Source organism: Thermobia domestica, chromosome 2 (assembly GCF_964235325.1).
Source record: "Thermobia domestica chromosome 2, izTheDome1.hap1.1, whole genome shotgun sequence".
Taxonomy (NCBI): Eukaryota; Metazoa; Arthropoda; class Insecta; order Zygentoma; family Lepismatidae; genus Thermobia; species Thermobia domestica.
In genome coordinates, this window is record NC_137455.1 from 161,658,833 (window position 1) to 161,680,271 (window position 21,439).

Sequence of the window (21,439 nt, forward strand, 5' to 3'; positions counted from 1 at the left end):
TTGTCAAAAAGTATTCTGAACCTGCAGTATGTTAACCCCTTTAAATTGGGGAAGTGTCCTTTCTGCGTTGACCACCGAGGTCAAAATATCATACTAAATGACAGAACCATGCCGAGCAGACCTATATATTCTAAAAATTGCATCTTTAGACGTACTCCCAGAGAATAGAGAAATCTTTTTAAGTGCTTCTAATAAACCACGGGGAACAGCCCAGCGCTGCGGTCGCTGCCTGACCCTTGTCAATCTCCATTGGCTTTTTATTTATTTATTTATTTATTTTTTTAGCTTCAAGGTATATGTACCGTATATATAAAGAAAGAGTTCCAAAATAAATAATTTTTACGTCTTGGTACAAATAGTTTAAATCCGCTACTTTCGGAACACACCTTCACTACGTTTTAATCGTCAGATTTTGCACTGACTCCATCCATCACAGAAGGAAACGGAAGAAGGAAAACATCACGGAAGAAGGAAAACAATTGCAGTGCGCGACGGACACGCACTGCGCTGAGAGAAGAATCTTGTGAGAGACGCGAAGGAAAACGAACGCTGACGGTGCAAGCTGCAGAAGCGCAATTGGAAACTTGTCTATTTGAGAGGGAAATCTGTGGTATAAAGAAGACCTACACACTAAAAATAAGGTTAGTTTATTATATTATTTGTATGATTATTTTTTCTTCTTGACTGTGAAAGAAGTTAGTACAGAAGTTGTTCCTTATAAAAGACTTAACAATTTCTGTATTATAAACATTATTTAATGAAGTTTAGTGTATGTTGTTGCTTGATCATTGAGCATAATTCTGGAATGTTCGTAACACGTACGTGGGAGTAATAAAACTGGTGCGTTCGAGACAAAGAAGATAGAAAATCAAAATTCAATGTGGTCGTATACATGCGTGTAAGGGCTACCGCTCACTGGCAGCATTTTGTCGGCCAACTATCTTGTTGCTCTGACTAAATGCATCAAGTCTTATGGGAGTCCGCTCACTGAAGCGACAACGACAGAAAAGTTGCCGAGGTGTCGCCAAGCAGGGCGACAGCAGAGAAACAGCTCGGCGACGGAACAGTTGCGCAACATCTAAAAATGCATTGAGTCTTATGGGAGTCCGCTCACTACGGCGACGGTGAAAGAAAAGTTCCCGAGGTACCTCCCAGCAGAGAGATAAAAAATAAATGTTTTCTACAAGTTTTTCACATAGCAGTTCCGTATGTTGCACGTGAAAAGAAGTGTTCACAATGGAAGCTAATACATGTATGTCTTTAGGCCTGCCGCTCACTGGCAACTTTCTGTTGGGCAACTGTCTTGCTAAATGCATTGAGTCTTATGAGAGTCCGCTCACTGCGGCAACGGCGACAGAAAAGTTGCCGAGGTGCCGCCAAGTTAGTGATGAGCGCAAGAATCTTGGTCTTGTAGTTTTTGCAAGAGTCTTGCATGCAAGACCAAGACCAAGACCAAGAGTGCAAGACCAAGACCATACCTGCAAGACCAAGACCAAGACCAAGATTATTGCACAAGTAGGGGCACTACTCGATTTATTTATAGAATATAAAAAGGAAGGGGGGAAAATCATTACATCTTTCACTTGAATTTCTTAGCTTCAGTAAAAATGCTGCTGGAGTGAATATGTTCCTAGTAGTTTATGCAATCCGTGTGAGTCGATCTACCCTTGTAACATATAACTACAGTTTGTCGTTTTCTGAATCGGTTCTTCGCGTTTTCTGTAGTTTACTCGTTTCCAAGCCACACTGGTGTCATTCTAATCAAAGCTTGTTGCACACAAAGAAATGTGTCATTGGTGTTGGATTATGATGTATTACTGCGTTTTTAAACAACGAGGATTACTTATCGAGAAATCAGATACTATTCTACACACATCCTTGATTCTATAGGTGTGTGTTATCCGGAGTAAACTTGAAACTTTCACCTTCGAGCTGGTAAAGTTTGCAGGCTCATCCTGAGATAAATACGGCGAAAGAGGTATTTACAGTGAAGTCCCGCTAATCCGAACTAATTGAGATCGAATCCTGTTCGGATTACGTGAATGTTCGGATTAGCCAGAAAATCACGGTTTGAAACGGGTGAACGGGGCTATAGTGTTGTAATACATAGCGTATAGTATATTTCAAAAGTGTAGTATTTTTGACTACAGCATATGTACTCTACTGGAAAAATGTTAAGAATGTCGAAAAAACTTGATGCCTTAATTTATCCATGTAAAGTACGTAGTTACAAATCTTTCCGTTAGAGTATTATTATCTTTAACGAAAGTTTACTTTGTTTTCTACGAAAACATGTACCCATTTTTATCCTTTTAATTATTAATTTCCTAAAACTGCATATTTCCGCGTGGGGGCCGCGGTGGCTTAGTGGTAGAGTGTTCACCTCTGGTGCTTGGGGTCCCGGGTTCGATCCCAGCCCCCGCCAAGTGAACCTTGTGGTGGACAAACACCGTGTGCGTGGGTTTTCTCGGGGTTCTCCCGTTTCCTCCCACTTTCTTCATTCCACCATTTCATTCATTACTCATCATCACCGTTTCCTTTAGCCTAACCGGCATAACCGTGGGACGTAAAACTCAAAGATTTCATTTCATATTTTCGCCACAAAAATTCCTCCTAGACCTGTTTGCACTAACCGGATGTTCAGATTAAGCGTGTTCAGCTTACCGGGACTCCACTGTATTTTTCACCCTTCAGTTGCTTTCTTGAGGCAGTCTGTTGACGAAACGCCACAAACGTTCAGTAAGGAACTGAATGCGAAATTGAAAAGCAACAAGAGTAAATGTGCATCTTTGGTCTTGTATCCTTGTATCCTTGTATCTTTGGTCTTCCTTTGGTTAGTTACTGGAGCACAGAAAATGACAATAAATTTGAACGGTGTTTAGAAAACGACCGAGAGCATAATTCTATGAATTGTTACAACGTATAAGAACGTCAGTGCTTATTTATTTTGATCATAATTTGGTTCATTTAGACAGCCCATGCTTGGTTTTTCGGAAATCACAAGAAGAATGGTTGTGTCCATAAGAAGCGGATAAGCGTAAAGTAAACTAAAACATTTTATGGCCGCCGTGGCTCAGTGGTGGAGATTTCACCTCTGTTGTATGGCGTCCGCGGTTCGATCCTAGCTTACGCCATGTGAACACTTTTGGTGGACAAACACCGTGTGCGTGGAGTTGCTCGGGTTTTTTCCGTTTCCTCCTAATTTCTTCATTCCATTATTACATTCATTTCTCATCACCATCTTGAAAGAAAACTTCTTGTCCGTTGCCATAGAAACCGCCGTTTCTAGGGCAACAGATCCTGTCACGGTTAGCCAATATTGAAAGAAGACGTAAAAATTTAACGAAGATAAAAGAGCTAATGTAGAGTTGTAGAGGAGTCGCTAAAATTAATTTTCTTTAACGAGGACGATTACGAAAGATCACTTACTGATTGAAACCCAGATTATTTTCTAATAAAGTAAATTCCAATAAACTTTCTTGTTATTGTTAATTATTCCATATCGGACTCCCGAAGAAAACTCATCTAAACAACTTATTGACCGTGCCAATAGCGACTACTCTCGATCATGACTCCGTTTTCTTTCATTTAGAAATAGGAAAGAAAGAGAAGAAAGTAGAAGGGTAAAAGAAGGAGGTAGGTAAAGAAGAAAGAAAAGAGATAGGGTATTTTAATGAGAAACAGATTACTGGATAATTCCGGAAATATAGTAAAAGGTCGGGAACGTCGTTGAAAGATGAATCATTCTAAATGTTATTAACAACTAATCAATTTTGGAATGCTTCGGAATAGACACATGTTCCCTCATACCACCCAGACCTAGCTCCAGGCACCACGATCATGGGGTTGCCCAGACCTAGACCTGGAAATGAGAAAAGTGAAGTTTAATTCTTTGTAAAGTTATTCCAACCGGTGATTGATAACTATCCAGCACCTGAACTCTGTCCTCTAGGATCGACCACACATATGAATTAGCCAAGAGGAAAAAAAAAAATCCAAACTTATCAACTCAATATAAATTTAGGTATCGTATCAATAAAAGTCTCAACTTCCTGGAAGAAAGATGTCGTATTTAGGCTTATTCTTGCTATTTTTGCTTCACTCCTCGAGCCGATTTAAACCGTTAGTGACGGTCCTTCATGACCTAGGTTATTTACCTTAACACATATATTAAAACATGACACATATATTACAGATGTTAATATGACAAATGATATCACTAGAATTGCTTATATTAAATCTATCATGCATTCACTCGCTCACTCACTCAGGACAGTGTATATATGTTTAAAGGAAACCAACTAACTACAAGAGTACAAATAGTTTATTACATTCATAGTGAAGAAAAAAAAACAAACATATAATTATGAAGAAAATATTAAAAGCACAAGTTCTTGGTTATATATTAATAGAGTACATAGTATTATATTTTAGTAAGTTTTTATATATTCAATCATATTGACGAAAGAAAAGAAAAAAAAATAATTACATATATTGTATCTTAGGCATGCTAAATCAAAATAATGATTTGCGACATACGAAAAAAAAACACTTATTTCACTAAAAAAAAATTTGACAAAGAGGAAAGAAAAAAAAACTTTTTGGTGTATTAGAACTTATATGAGTCTCTACCTCACGTCGAGATATTAAAATATTAATAATTTCGAGCGTCCAAATCACAACTCACGCACTAGTCGTAGTGTCCAAAACGTTTCGCTCCATTTAACTTAGTTTGTGGTCATTTATATATATCTCTATATGTATATATATATATATATATCTATTGGTTTACAAAACCATTCGTCGTCTATATTTGGTTTGTAACTGGTAACAGTTTATATCTGCAATCGCACACTGCTACGTCTATACCCATCTAGGGATTTCGAGAAAATAACTTTCACTAGAGGAAGTTTCTCCTCTTAGACGGTCTATTTCCAAATTTATTAATCGAATAATTTCAAGTTATTTATCCAACACTGGGACACTTCACGAGACCTTTCATTAGGATCACTTTCGTATATGTTTATACATGGTTCGGATTAAAAAAAAAAAATGATCTTCCACAGGTGTACGGAGTATGATGGTTCAAATTGAGGATAAAAAAAAAACTGGTCAAGTCACAGGATACACATGTAGGTGAGAAGGATTCAAGGTGCACTTTCCACAATGGTTTTAGGTTAATTGCTCAGGGATAATATTTGTTATGATGTGGGTTACGTTTAGACCTGCCGATATTTTTTCAATGCATGCCATTATATAAGTACAGAGGTTATCACTTACATTGATTCAGAGGAAAAGGAAAATTACTTAAGTGCACGGCGGTATTCTTAACAAAATCTACGTTCTTAATTTCGTCGGAAGACTTCTGGTAAACTATAGCAACCAATACACGTCTAGGGGGACAGACACGAGCGCTCTTACATATATTCATAATACATTTAATATCAAACTTTTACTTTAACATCATATTCACATACTAATTACACATATATTTCGAAGTATTTATTTCTCTCTCTCTATATATATATTTATAATAAATGCGCACACATTTATATTAATCATCCCCAACAATAAAATTTTACAAGGTTGCAACATTGTCCAAGAAAACAAATGACTTCCAACATTACATTTGGAAACAAATTAAATTTTATCTGATACCGCGCGTCTATAAATTTTTAACTTTTACATAATCAATTCGTGTTTAAATCATGAAGGAAAAAAAGAAAAACTTTGTGAGGCAGGCACGTAACACAGAGCATTTCTAGATATAACTAGGTAAATCAAAATACAATTTCTGGGCCCAGGTTAACTAAAAAGTAATTGAAAACCAAAACAGAAAGGAAAGTGACCAACGGATTAAAAAAAAACTTAAGAGGAACGACGGTGAAAGAACGTAATCGAAGTGTCGTCAAATACTAAGTCTTTGTTCATTTCAGCGATAGGTCAAAATGTGATGGAGGACCCAATCATTATCTACTCCATTCATGAATCGTGTCTTGCAACGTCTCAGCTGGTAATTTCAGATAAGAGTTGTACGTTAAATAAATCGTAAGTAACAAGTTCAAAATCTCGGGGGGGGGGGGGGGAAGGTTGAAAAAATTAAAAAAAACTCGAAGAAATGAAGACAGAGAGAGAGATAGAGAAGAAGGAAGACGAAGAATAGGGGCGCCAAAGACTTAAGTGAGAAATAACTAACGCTACAAAGTTAGAAGTCGAATTTCGCTCTCAACAAAATCCATAGCCAAAATATTCTTAGTATGCCAAAAAGGGTGGTCTACTCAAATACGTAGACTCAAGGGGCGCCCTGCTGCCAAGGATGCAAGTTCTGTGTCCATCAGATCCCAATCCCACAAGAGTTTGCTTGTAAGATTGAAATCCGATCCCCGTATCCGGCCCAGACCAGCAGGATAAAAGGAGAGGGGGGAAAAGGGACCAGGTAACTGCGTCCCCAATTTTGAAATCTCTAAGAAAAAAAAATATTCGACCCCTTAGAAAAACTAAGAAGGTTCGAGGACAGTAATGAAACTAGAATAGAAGTATTAGCTAAGATATCCCTAACTAATAATTTGCCGAAATAAAAAAAAATTAAATAAACTGAATTTTGGATCGGTGATTTCTATTGCCAAACTTCACCGATAGCTACCCTGCGCAGACACGCCACGGTCTGGGATGTCGTTAATTTCCCTCGTCTAATTAAACTAAGAAAAGAAATGAAAATACTTAAAGGGACTAGGGGTCGACATCCGGGTACGCGAAATAAATTTCAATAACTAATTGTTTTGATTCTGTACCCAGTCAGAGCTGTCGCCTCCATGAACATTGTAAGCTAGCCTGAGTAGGTAACGTGAAGGAAAAAAAAATCTCACGGAGCAGGATATTCTATTAAAAAAAACCGACCAGAAAATATAATTCACTACAGCCCTGTTGTATAACTACTACTGTCTTTTCATAATTTATCATTCAATATGTCTAGTCTGCGATTATATGATGCTACCCCTTCTATCAGATGGTATTACTATGGTTGATTATTACTATAACACATTAAACTACAAACTATTACCATAGTCCGACTATATATATCGCCCTCCGGTCCGCGTGATATTATGGTGCAGGGGTCAGAACCTGAGATGTTTGTAGTTACACGTATCTATTCAATATCTATATATCAACACACGGCGAAGTATTCACTGGGCTACTATATATTTAACTATATGGGTGTCCTATATTCTATATTCATTTACTACAATATTCATATACTTATTAATATTCATATTCACATTAATATTCATTTGCCACGACGCTATATTCTACAAACACCCTGTTTCCTCTATCTACGCCCAGCCTATTTACACATTTCATCATAATACTTTAAAATCTATAATCACTACAAACATTTCCCGCTCCGATCACCGCACGACAACCTCACTCGAACCCGAGACTCTTTCATCCCACACACAATACTATGTAATACCTGGTAGCTTTATTAAGAACGAAAAAAAAAATCCTACGTATGTTCACTGAAACTAGAATTATCCGCGATAATTTTTAATGTTTACGAAATTTCTGCAGCAACAATTGACTTCTGCAGCCACGAAGAAAAATGAACATCTAATATAATTCCAAAGCGAAGAACTAGCATCATATCGCCCGACTTCTGTTAAAAATTTACGTATTGTTTATTTATTTAAATATCTCGATTTCTAGACTATGCAGAATGTTGAAACTTTCAGAATATATTAATTTTGGATCACTTGACCTAACTGTACATTCATATGGGCTGTGAATTATACCTTCTAGGTTTTATTTCGGAAAGAAAGGACAATTTCATGAAAACTAAATCACTAAGCACCTCGACAGAAGAATGGCGGTTAGTACTGACTTTTGACACTAGGGCTAGCGACGATATAATCAACCCTTGAACAACGGAATGTGACCTTGTACACGGAATTATTATACTATATTACGTTCACTTAATGACGGAGTAATAAAAATTTATCGCATAGTAAATACTACACTGTCCACATTTACTTATATCACACACTCTTTCATCACTTAACTACCACTACCACTGATACTACATTACAAATATACACATACTACTTAAACTACAAGACATCATGCCAATACACACCAATTATCACTACCATTAATACATGTTGTACTGATAAATACACACAGAAAACATTCATATTCTACCATTTTAAATCGGCTCGAAAGGAAAAGGAAAGAAAGGGACAGGGCCAACTGGCCCTTGTTTCACTGAATCACATTCTTAAGTGTTTATCAACGCCCTGAGGGGACGTATCGAAGTATTAGCTAACAATAGGACCCCTGCCCTGAAGGGGCAGGAACCCGGAAACAAACTAAATGTTTAACTCATCCCGCTGGAAGCCGTACTCCCAATTTGGGAGTCAGATAGGAGCCCTTACTGATAATTCACACGTGCATTGTGATCACTATCCTAACTACAAAGAAATTAAATACCGCCATGTTATTACTAAATAAGTACAAAAGAAATCACATTTACTACATACATGAACACAAACGGCAGTGGGACAGGCCTAACGTAACTCTAAAAGGAGTAATTTTCAGGATGAGAATATTTTAAGGGAGAAACACTACTCTTCCGAAACTGTTTATAGATTTTTTTTTCTTTCTAAGAACAACTAGCAAACTGATGCACTTCACAGAACCTGTCCACCAATAATTATATCAGCAAAACATGGCGTTACCGAGTTGACTTCCTATTTCTGCTCTACAGTCCGGTTTTTTACTATAAAAATTGGCAAATTATGGCTCCATAGCTTCCTGGACGGTATTTATTCAATTATTATATTAGTTTTACCTTCTTAATGCAACTTTTCTAGTTAATTTTCTCCTTTTATATGCTGGAAGATCCGGGTCGGCTGTCGTCAACAAATTTTCAGGCATGGAATGGAATAATTGCGCCCTAATATCATAGCGTGGGTTTATCAGCCAATCAAAACTAAGCATTTTGGCGGTGGGGCTTTGAAACGAATAAAATTTGGTAAAAACTGGATTAAACTAGATTTTAGAAGGACCTAGGTATCTAAAAGAGAGGTGAAGGGTGGTCCTGAAAATTCTGTCGAATTTTAGATTGGTTATGTGATCTGGAAAGTTCCGTCCAATAGTGGATCTATATTTTCGGATAGCACTGACACCGTAAGAATTGTAATAATCCATTTACATATCCATATACATAACTTATAACTAATTTAAAATATAAATAAAGATATTGATTCCCAAAACTATCATTCCCAATGAATTTTTTACAGTTTTTCCATGTTAATTTGAAATAGAATAACAAATAAAATTACGAATTATATGAACAGCCAGAAATTTTTTGTTAAACGTCAAGTACAGTCGGTGCAAAAAATTTCGGGAACCCTCCTATTAAGAACATAATATCATTAGACTGTAATGGCATATTACAATCTCCTTTAGCCTTGGTTAATAATCGTGGGACGTTAATCTAGATATTTCATTTCACTTCAAAATATTAGTGCTGTTCTTGTTCCAAAACTAAAGAGAAATGTAATATTGAACATTCCGTACACCATAGGTGCCGACTACATGGGTATAGCCTTGGCTTCGAGGCTCAAGCATCCGTTGGAATTTTTTTACGTGTGCTCATAAAATTAATATACAAATAACATTTTCATGACATTGACGAAAACTTAGTACATGTGACCGCAAGTTTGATTTCATGAGCGGATGCTTCTACGTTGAATAATTGTTTATCAATATAACTTTTAGTCTCCTTAGGTATACGGCATATCGAGGATTGAGGGATGTAACATTATACAAGAATAAATAATCCATATTCACAAATGAGATTTTGTACAGTTATTTCAAATAACTTGAAGTTTGATGCCGTTATTTTGCATTTCTAATATAGGTCAGAAATATTTGTATAATTTGAGTTTACACAAAAGATACGAACAGTTTAGTTTTCAGTTTTCACTCAAATTATTCTGAAATACTAATAGGTTTGATTATAATCATTATAATTTTAATTTTTCTCTATCTTTTTGGCCAATATTGCTAAACTTCATCATCATCATCATCATAGCTATTCTGCCATTATTGACAGGTCACTTGCTGCAACTGAAAAGTTTCGATGTACGTTGGTCCGTAGCTTGTCTCTTCGTCTTGATGTGGCAATTTTCTGTTTCATTACTTTTCTTTAACTACAGTCTAATTCCTCCTTCTCTATCTTTCCTTCCACCATATCCTCCAGCACGTCCCTCATAATACAGTTCCTCCTGAGCCAATGTTCCAACAATTCATCTTCCTCTTCCTAATTACGTTTAAAATTATTCTTTTCTCCCCTAATGCTACTATTTCTAATACCTCATTCGTTTTCCATTCAACTCAGCTACTTCTCTCCTTTTTTCTCCATGCCCACGTTTCGAAAGCCTTATTTTATATATATATATATATATATATATATATATATATATATATATATATATATATATATATATATATATATATATAGCTTTTGTGTAATGTCCATGTTTCTGGCTCATATACTACATATTAGAATCAGTAAAACAAAATCTCAATACTTAATTGGAAGTTTGTTCAATACAAAGATGAGCTAATCGTGATTGAAAAAAAAAAAAAAAAAAAATCTGACGTCTTCAGAGTGTAAAAATAATTTTGCAATTCATGGTGCCGCCTTGGTTTTCTTTCATGCGTCTTAGGGGTAGGTTTCCCAGTTTGGGAACTAGTTGAGTATTGAATCTGTTAAAAATTATAAAAAAAGATTACGAAACGTTGTGACTTAACATTTAAAGTAGTGAAGCGTGGGCACCTATTGAAAAAAAACAAATAATAATAAAGACTATGGCCTATGTGGTACACTATCGTCATACTTATACGAAGGTAAACTATATGAACAAAAACACCAGAGGTACAAAAAGTGCAGCCAAGTTCGTCAGCCTCAAAAAGTGTTGAGATGAGGATGGATGAGCCAAGTTCCTTGGCCACTGCATCTGAAACGAACACTGGAACTTGGCGCGAGGTGTCTAACATATTCGAATACATTAAACACATGTCTGTTCCTAGTTTCACGGCCGGGACATTTCAGCCCTAAGGCTAGTGGTGATCCCCAAATCCACCACGCTCACAAACACCATCCCTAAGGCTCGTTAACATCTTGACACCTTGACACTTCGTACAGGAATATAAGGTTTCCTTGTCTGAGTTTCGAACCATCAAATCTTATTGCAGTATACTGTATATGTACCTTAGCGTCTTAGCAAAGTTGATATTCCTAAGGTTGGTGGTGATCCCAAACCCACCACTATCCCTAAGGTTCCTTAACATCATTTTCCTTGACACCTCGCGCCAAGTTCTAGTGTTCGTTTCAGATGCAGTGGCCAAGGAACTTGGCTCATCCATCCTCATCTCAACACTTTTTGAGGCTGACGAACTTGGCTGCACTTTTTGTACCTCTGGTGTTTTTGTTCATATTTCACTTCTTTTTGTAGTTCACCATGTCAATGTTGTATATTGGGATTCTCAATTGTGGCATATTGCTGGATTTAAATTTAAAATTGTACATTTTTAAAGGAATCATAATGTGTCACATGAAACATTAATTCCCACCGGGAATCAAACCCAAGACCTTGTACAAGAAAGACGCACATGGTAGCCACTAGAACAGTGGGGAGGATTTATTATATTTAATATATGTCAGAGAGTTATGTCCAAACGAGATTCTAATTCATTTACCCGAACTACAAAATCACGATCGCTAATATGCCATTTTTCATTACCTAAATACGAAGAGTATTAACAGGGCCCAAAACCCTGGATGCTGAATCCTCGCTGCTACATCACTAGACATAGCTGGTGTTACAATATAATTAGTTGTTCTCTACCTTTCCACATTGCGAAATTACGGAGTTCATTACATGACGCGCATGTTGCGCAGTTTCATACTGCCTCGGGTTTTCTTTCCAATGATATACGCCTTTCAAATAGCTTGTAATCTTAATTATATTTGCCACCAACATATCCTAATTGTACATATATAAAACTACATGAACTGACATAAATTAAAGGACTGCTTCCGGTTGACGTGGAAAGTTGAAATGATGAAGGGGGATGAAGAATTTCCCCACGTTATTTAAATGGGTCTTTTTTTTTTTTTACCAAGAATCTCATATTTTAGGAACTTGGAATTGGAATAAAAAATTGAAATTCGGTATGCTTGTACGTTTTCGTTAGTATTACCTAAGTAAATTAGTAAAAATAAACAATTCCAACTTTAGAGTGGTTTTATGGGGAACTGAAAAATCTTTCCCATGGTATTTATATGGGACACCTTTCACACCCCAAAATTATAGGGCACTTCCTGTAGGGCTACAATGATTAAATTTGACATGATTGTAGGTTTTCGGAACTAACCGATCGAAAAATTGTCAAAATAGAATATTTTTAATTTTTAGGGAGTCTAAAGGGGAGATGAAGAAATTCACCAAGCTATTTAAATGAGGCTTTTTTGGACTTATAATCTCAAATTTTAGGTACTTGAAATTGGAATACAAACGTGAAATTCGGTATGCTTGAACGTTTTCGTTAGTATTACCTAAGTAAGTCAGTAAAAATAAAAATTTCCAACTGTAGAGTGGTTTTATGGGGAACAGAAAAACCTTTTCCATGTTATTTATATTGGACGTCTTCTACACCCCAAAATGTTTAGGCACTTCCCGCAGGATTAGAATGATGAAATTTGGAACGATTGTAGCCTCCTGGGACTAACCTACAGGAAAATTGATAAAAATGAATATTTTTAATTTTTAAGGAGTCTAAAGGGAGATGAAGAAATCCCCATGTTATTTAAATAGGCGTTTTCCTGGAATACAAAATCTTATCTTTTAGATAGTTGAAATAGGAAAAGAAACTTGAAATTCGGGAATTGTGAGCTTAAGAGGTGTAGGAAGTCGGCCGAGCAAAGGCGGGGGTGTGGGGGCGAGCCCCCAGGAGAGCAAATTCAGGAAATATGAAAAGCAAAGGCACGAAATTCACTGTTGATGAAAAGGCTGATACGAAAGAGATTCGCACACTGTTCACAGATAGAGACACGAAGCATCAAGTACATTTTTACATAACGACTGTGGTAACCATAATATAACTCGTGGTACCAATATATTTAGGAAATCGGTTAGAAAACACATTTTGTTGGTAGTCTCACATAAATTCGAACAATTGGATTTCTTATTTCTTCGAAAACTTCATTAATTACAAATATTCTCACCTCAACATTATCTTACTTATCAAATTAATTTCAATATCTATTTAATACCAATGACTGCGAAAAAGGAAAAATCTTCACCGAGGAAAGAGAAAAAAATATTGGTTTTCCTTGTCTTTGTTTCCAACCACGAAATTTACGGCAGTATGTACGTGTCTTAGCCCAGGTTTTTGAAAGTTAACTGATTCACAGAACATGTCTCATTAACTTGCTTAACTACTTATTAATAGCTTTCACTTATTTTACTCGCACACTGAGAAAAAATGTATGTGGCGTACGTAAAAACGTTGGTTACATGTGTAAATCCTGTAGTTTTTGGACTTAACGTACACTAAACGTATAACTGAAAAAGTATATTTTAAACATACTTTCCGTATAAGTGTTCCGAACAAATGTACTTTCCGCACGAATGAAAGAACTGTATGGAGGCGGTCATGATCTCACATACAGATGGCCGTATGTAACTTATAGCTCATGTACGTAATGTACGGAAGACTGTTAGATGTCAGACATCCTGTAACGACATTGTGTAACATCTAAGCGGGAAAGAGGGCAGTACGTATGTAGCATATGGATAGCGTATGTTAAGTATTGATTTCTGTAGTAAACATAAGGATCCCGTATATTTGTACACTATACCGCTGTCCGGATAACGGATTTTTTTCAGTGACCTTAGCTCATTTTTCTATTAACCTAGAACGACAGGGACACGAACACAGAAACATCGAGGAGAGTTAAGATTCCAAAGGTTCTTCCACCGGGAATCGAATCCAGGACCCCATACACCAACGGCACGTGGCAGCAAATAGACCAGCGAGGAGGGCACCAACTCGACCACTCGGACGATTGACAACATTATCACTATACACATGATGTATTCAATAACGGAATCGTTCCTGATTTCTGATTATAAGGACAGTTTTTTTTTTTTTTGACAATGAAAAATTTTCCATAGCAAATTCCTCAAATTTCATTCTCAAGCCGTTATAAGGTACCTTCATGGAGAGTTTCGCATCTTTATCTTATTAAGAAGTACCTAATGGCTATGAACAGTTCTTCGCCAATAAAAATTCCCATAGTACACTCCTTAAATTTGGAACCTTTTACTTACACAAGTCATTATGTAAGGTAGGTACCATTATGCAGAGTTTCAATTCTCTATCTCATTTAGAAGCACCTAATCAATGACGAGTGAGTAAATGAACCGATCTCTGTTTGAATAAGGACAGTTTTTCGCCCATAGAAAATTCCATAACACATTCCTTAAATTTCTCATGAAAAATGATCCATGAAAAATTTCCCATAGCACATTCCCCACATTACCGTCCTTTTTCACACTCAACTCATTATAAGGTACTTTTATGCACAGCTTCACGTCATTATCTCATTGGGAACTAGCAAATCAATGTGATGAGAAAGTAAATGAAAAGTTTGCTGCTTTGCTGACAGTTTTTCGACCATGAAAAATTCCCCCTAGCACATTCCTCACATTTCGGAATTTGTTCACACTTAAGCCATTATAAGATACATTTATGAAGAGTTTCACCACTCTGTCTCATTGGAAAGTACCTAATCAATTTGATGAGTGAGCGAATGAAACGATTTTTTCCTTGGCTAAGGACAGCTTTTTGCCCATAAAAAATTTCCCATATCACAATCCTCAAATTTCGGATCTTTCCCATACCCAAGTCATTTTAAAGTACCTTTGTGCGAAGTTTCGCGTCTCTGTCTCATTGGGAAGTACCTAATCAATTTGATGAGTGAGTGAGTGAAACCATTTCTTTCCTGGCTAAGGACAGTTTTTGCCCATAAAAACTTTCCCATAGCACATTCCTCAGATTTCGGACTTTTTCTATACTCAGAAACGGTATCTTCATGCAAAGTTTCACGTCTCTATCTCATTCAGAAGTACCTAATCAATTTCATGAGAGAGAATGAACCGATTTGTGTTTGACTAAGGACAATTTTTCGCCCATAGAAAACTCCCATAGCACTTCCTCACATATGGGACTTTTTCCATACTCAAATCATTATAGGGTAACTTTATGCAAAGTTTCACGTTTGTATCTCATTCGGAAGTACCTAATCAATTTGATGAGTGAGTGAGTGAAACGATTTTTTTCCTGGCAAAGAACATTTTTTTGGCCATAAAAAATTTCCCATAGAACATTCCTCAGATTTCAGAACTTTACCATACTCACGTCATTATAGGGTACCTTTATGCAAGGTTTCACGTTTCTATCTCATTGGGAAGTACCTAATCAACTTGATGAGTGAGTGAATGAAACGATTTTTTGCTTGGCTAAGGACAGTTTTTGCCCATAAAAACTTTCCCATAGCACAATCTTCAAATTTCGGATCTTTGCCATATCCAAGTCATTATAAAGTGCCTTTTTGCGGAGTTTTGCGTCTCTGTCTCATTGGGAAGTACCTAATCAATTTGATGAGTGAGTGAGTGAAACCATTTCTTTCTTGGCTAAGGACAGTTTTTTGCTTATAAAAACTTTCCCATAGCACATTCCTCAGATTTCGTACTTTTTCCATACTCATGTTACTATAGGGTACATATATTGCAAAGTTTCAAGTTTCTATCTTATTGGGAAGTACCTAATCAATTTGATGAGTGAGTGAGTGAAACAATTTCTTGCTTGGCTAAGAACAGTTTTTTGCCCATGAAAACTTTCCCATAGCACAATCTTCAAATTTCGAACTTTTCCATACTCAAGTCTTTATAAAAGAACCTTTGTGCACAGTTTGACGTCTCTGTCTAATTGGGAAGTGCCTAATCAATTTGATGAGTGGGTGAGTGAAACGATTTTTTTCCTGGCTAAGAGCTTTTTTTTGCCCATAAAAACTTTCCCATAGCACATTTTTCAAATTGCGGACTTTTCCATACTCAAGTCGTTATAGGGTACCTTTATGCAAACTTTCAAGTTTCTATCTCATTGGGAAGTACCTAATCAATTTGATGAGTGGGTGAGTCAAATGATTTTTTTTTCTTGGCTAAGAACAGTTTTTTGCCCATAAAAACTTTCCCATAGCACATTCCTCAAACTTCGGATTTTTTCCATACTCACGTCATTATAGGGTACCTTTATGCAAAGTTTCACGTTTCTGTCTCATTGGGAAGTACTTGATCAATTTGATGAGTGGGTGAGTGGAACGATTGTTTTCCTGGCTAAGAACAGTTTTTTGCCCATAAAAACTTTCCCATATCACAATCCTCAAATTTCGGATTTTTTCCATACTCACGTCATTATAGGGTACCTTTATGCAAAGTTTCACGTTTCTATGTCATTGGGAAGTACCTAATCAATTTGATAAGTGAGTGAGTGAAACGATTTTCTTCCTGGCAAAGGACAGTTTTTTGCCCATAAAAACTTTCCCATAGCACATTCCTCAGATTTCTGACTTTTTCTATACTCAAGTTGTTATAAGGTATCTTTATGCGAAGCTTCACGTCTCTATCTCATTGGGAAGTACCTAATCAATTTGATGAGTGAGTCAGTGAGCCTGAAAACTGCATATTTTAGGGGTCCAGTACTCGAATATGGTTGAAGGTAAGAATGTGAGATTTGGCATATGAGTACATCTTTCGGATATCTCCTTAAATTCTAAATTTCATGTTTCTACCCTTAATAGAATTGTTTTTATAAAGCCTGAAATCGGCGATTTTACCCAAAACTCTTGTTCGTGTATAATATGCTTACGGCAGTGCAGGCCAGTTTTCATATTCTTCGTGGAACTTGGCTGCCATGCACTGCCGTACATGTTGATTGATTTCTGTAGTAAACATAAGGATCCCGTATATTTGTACACTATACCGCTGTCCGGATAACGGATTTTTTTCATTGACCTTAGCTCATTTTTCTATTAACCTAGAACGACAGGGACACGAACACAGAAACATCGAGGAGAGTTAAGATTCCAAAGGTTCTTCCACCGGAAATTGAATCCAGGACCCCATACACCAACGGCGCACGTGGCAGCAAATAGACCAGCGAGGAGGGCACCAACTCGACCACTCGGACGATTGACATCATTATCACTATACACATGATGTATTCAATAACGGAATCGTTCCTGATTTCTGATTATAAGGACAGTTGTTTTTTTTCTTTTTGACAATGAAAAATTTTCCATAGCAAATTCCTCAAATTTCATTCTCAAGCCGTTATAAGGTACCTTCATGGAGAAAAATGAAATCTTTGAGTTTTACGTCCCACGGTTATGCCGGTTAGGTTAAAGGAGACGGTGATAATGAGTAATGAATGAAATGGTGGAATGAAAAAAGTGGGAGGAAACGGGAGAACCCCGAGGAAACCCACGCACACGGTGTTTGTCCACCACAAAGTTCACTTGGCGGGGGCTGGGATCGAACCCGGGACCCCAAGCACCAGAGGTGATCGCTCTACCACTGAGCCACCGCGGCCAGTACCTTCATGGAGAGTTTCGCATCTTTATCTTATTAAGAAGTACCTAATGGCTATGAACAGTTCTTCGCCAATAAAAATTCCCATAGTACACTCCTTAAATTTGGAACCTTTTACTTACACAAGTCATTATGTAAGGTAGGTACCATTATGCAGAGTTTCAATTCTCTATCTCATTTAGAAGCACCTAATCAATTACGAGTGAGTAAATGAACCGATCTCTGTTTGAATAAGGACAGTTATTTGCCCATAGAAAATTCCATAACACATTCCTTAAATTTCCCATGAAAAATGAACCATGAAAAATTTCCCATAGCACATTCCTCATATTACCGTCCTTTTTCACACTCAACTCATTATAAGGTACTTTTATGCACAGCTTCACGTCATTATCTCATTGGGAACTAGCAAATCAATGTGATGAGTAAGTAAATGAAAAGTTTGCTGCTTTGCTAAGGACAGTTTTTCGCCCATGAAAAATTCCCCCTAGCACATTCCTCACATTTCGGAATTTGTTCACACTTAAGCCATTATAAGATACATTTATGAAGAGTTTCACCTCTCTGTCTCATTGGAAAGTACCTAATCAATTTGATGAGTGAGCGAATGAAACGATTTTTTGCTTGGCTAAGGACAGCTTTTTGCCATAAAAACTTTCCCATAGCACAATCCGCAGATTTCGGACTTTTTCTATACTCAAAAACGGTATCTTCATGCAAAGTTTCACGTCTCTATCTCATTGAGAAGTACCTAATCAATTTCATGAGTGAGAGAATGAACCGATTTGTGTTTGACTAAGGACAGTTTTTCGCCCATAGAAAACTCCCATAGCACTTCCTCACATATCGGACTTTTTCCACATTCAAGTCATTATAAGGTACCTTTATGCAAAGTTTCACGTTTGTATCTCATTGGGAAGTACCTAATCAATTTGATGAATGAGTGAATGAAACGATTTTTTGCTTGGCTAAGGACAGTTTTTGCCCATAAAAACTTTCCCATAGCACAATCTTTAAATTTCGGACCTTTGCCATATCCAAGTCATTATAAAGTGCCTTTTCGCGGAGTTTCGAGTCTCTGTCTCATTGGGAAGTACCTAATCAATTTGATGAGTGATTGAGTGAAACCATTTCTTTCCTGGCTAAGGACAGTTTTTTGCCCATAAAAACTTTCCCATAGCACATTCCTCAGATTTCGGACCTTTTTCCATACTCATGTTACTATAGGGTACATTTATGCAAAGTTTCAAGTTTCTATCTTATTGGGAAGTACCTAATCAATTTGATGAGTGAGTGAGTGAAACAATTTCTTGCTTGGCTAAGAACAGTTTTTTGCCCATGAAAATTTTCCCATTGCACATTCCTCAAATTTCGAACTTTTTCCATACTTAAGTCTTTATAAAGAACCTTTGTGCAGAGTTCGACGTCTCTGTCCCATTGGGAAGTGTGGACTCTTCAATTTGATGAGTGGGTGAGTCAAATGATTTTTTTCCTGGCTAAGATCAGTTTTTTACCCATAAAAACTTTCCCATAGCACAATCTTCAAATTGCGGACTTTTCCATACTCAAGTCATTAGGGTACCTTTATGCAAAGTTTCAAGTTTCTATCTCATTGGGAAGTACCTAATCAATTTGATGAGTGAGTGAGTGAAACGATTTCTTGCTTGGCCAAGGTCAGTTTTTTTGCCCATAAAAACTTTCCCATTGCACACTCCTCAAATTTCGGACTTTTTCCATACTCAACTCATTATAAAGTACCTTTGTGCATAGTTTGACGTCTCTGTCCCATTGGGAAGTACCTAATCAATTTGATGAGTGGGTGAGTCAAATGATTTTTTTCCTGGTTAAGAACAGTTTTTGCCCATAAAAACTTTCCCATAGCACATTCCTCAAACTTCGGATTTTTTCCATACTCACGTCATTATAGGGTACCTTTATGCAAGGTTTCACGTTTCTATCTCATTGGGAAGTACCTGATCAATTTGATGAGTGGGTGAGTGAAACGATTGTTTTCCTGGCTAAGAACAGTTTTTTGCCCATAAAAAAATTCCCATAGCACTTTCCTCAAACTTCGGATTTTTTCTATACTCACGTCATTATAGGGTACCTTTATGCAAAGTTTTACGTTTCTATCTCATTGGGAAGTACCTAATCAATTTGATGAGTGAGTGAGTGAAACTATTTTTTTCCTGGCTAAGGACAGTTTTTTGCCCATAAAAACTTTCTCATAGCACATTCCTCAAATTTCCGATTTTTTCCATACTCAAGTTGTTATAAGGTGTCTTTATGCGAAGCTTCACGTCTCTATCTCATTGGGAAGTACCTAATCAATTTGATGAGTGAGTCAGTGAGCCTGAAAACTGCATATTTTAGGGGTCCAGTACTCGAATATGGTTGAAGGTAGGAATGTGAGATTTGGCATATGAGTACATCTCTCGGATATCTCCTTAAATTCTAAATTTCATGTTTCTACCCTTAATAGAATTGTTTTTACAAAGCCTGAAATCGGCGATTTTACCCAAAACTCTTGTTCGTGTATAATATGCTTACGGCAGTGCAGGCCAGTTTTCATATTCTTCGTGGAACTTGGCTGCCATGCACTGCCGTGCATGTTGATATTATATTTAGAAACATACATTGTTTTTCTGTTACTATTAGCGCATTGTAGAATTTATTATCCCTTATATCTAGAGTAAAATTTACCTATGAAAAGCATAAGATTTCTTAAAAGCAAGACTTGCAAGACTCTTGCAAGCAAGACCAAGGGTTCCAGTGCAAGACCAAGACCAAGATTGGATGTGCAAGACCAAGACTACTAGGGTCTTGTTCTTCGTCTTGCATTTGCTCATCACTAAAATTGATTGTTTCGAACTCTCTCTATCTCTACATATATATATATATAAAGGGTGACTGGTAATTCAATGCACTCCTTGCAAGGGGATATTCTACAAGTACTTTGGAACACTTTCACTTATGTGAACCGGGGATCGTAAATTAATAATTTCTGAGTAATTTGCACATTGTGTTTTCTTTGAAATTTGCCGGCTAACGAGAGGTGCACGAGAAACGTTTACCCTGACCAACTTCCACATATTGTAGCGTTGAAATTTACTCGTGTAATCCTTCATACCTACATAGGTAATGTGGCAATGTACAGCTTGTGACTCTGCACCGTTGCTGTGTTATAGGTCCAAACGTGAAGTAAGGTGCAGTGGTCCAAAATCCATTACTGCACCTCAGAAAGCAGCGTGGCGACACCGCAGAAGTACTTGCATCTAGGAAATGACTGCGTGGTTGAGAAGAGGTGGAATGAAGATGGTGTGCGCTCAAGAAAAAAGGAGAACTATGACGGATTTCATAACCAGGTCTCGTGCATCTGTCTGGCCAAGAATCGAACAGTTAACGGGTGCGTCTTTTTCCAGGAGGTAGACCCCTTATGTCAGCATGCCACGCTCTGGGATTTCACAGAATCCCGCAACGCACACAACAGTGAGGCATAGTGCAAATCCTGATAATTAATGTACCCTTTGCCTGGAAAGCAATTAGAAATACCCCGTGCTGATTCCAAATAAACGGGATCATTACTTTGGTCTCTCAGAGTTGAGCACGGACTTTCTTTGGTGGTGGTACGTTGGCACTCTATTAGTTTGACTAGGTTTCCCTGGTTTTCTTCACTCCCACCAGCCGGAGGCCGGGATGGTACTTTCTAGAAAGCCAGG

The 21,439-nt window shown here is 37.1% G+C and overlaps 1 protein-coding gene across 1 annotated transcript in view; it reads left to right on the plus strand.

Moving 5' to 3' along the window:
* Window positions 1–537: 537 nt before the first annotated feature.
* The window catches only part of LOC145679764 (uncharacterized), a 247,523-nt gene continuing 226,621 nt past the window's right edge, over window positions 538–21,439 (plus strand). Inside the window, exon 1 of the mRNA XM_081750316.1 lies at window positions 538–641. The gene's annotated coding sequence lies outside the window, so the exon portion shown is untranslated. The remainder of the gene's footprint in view (window positions 642–21,439) is intronic.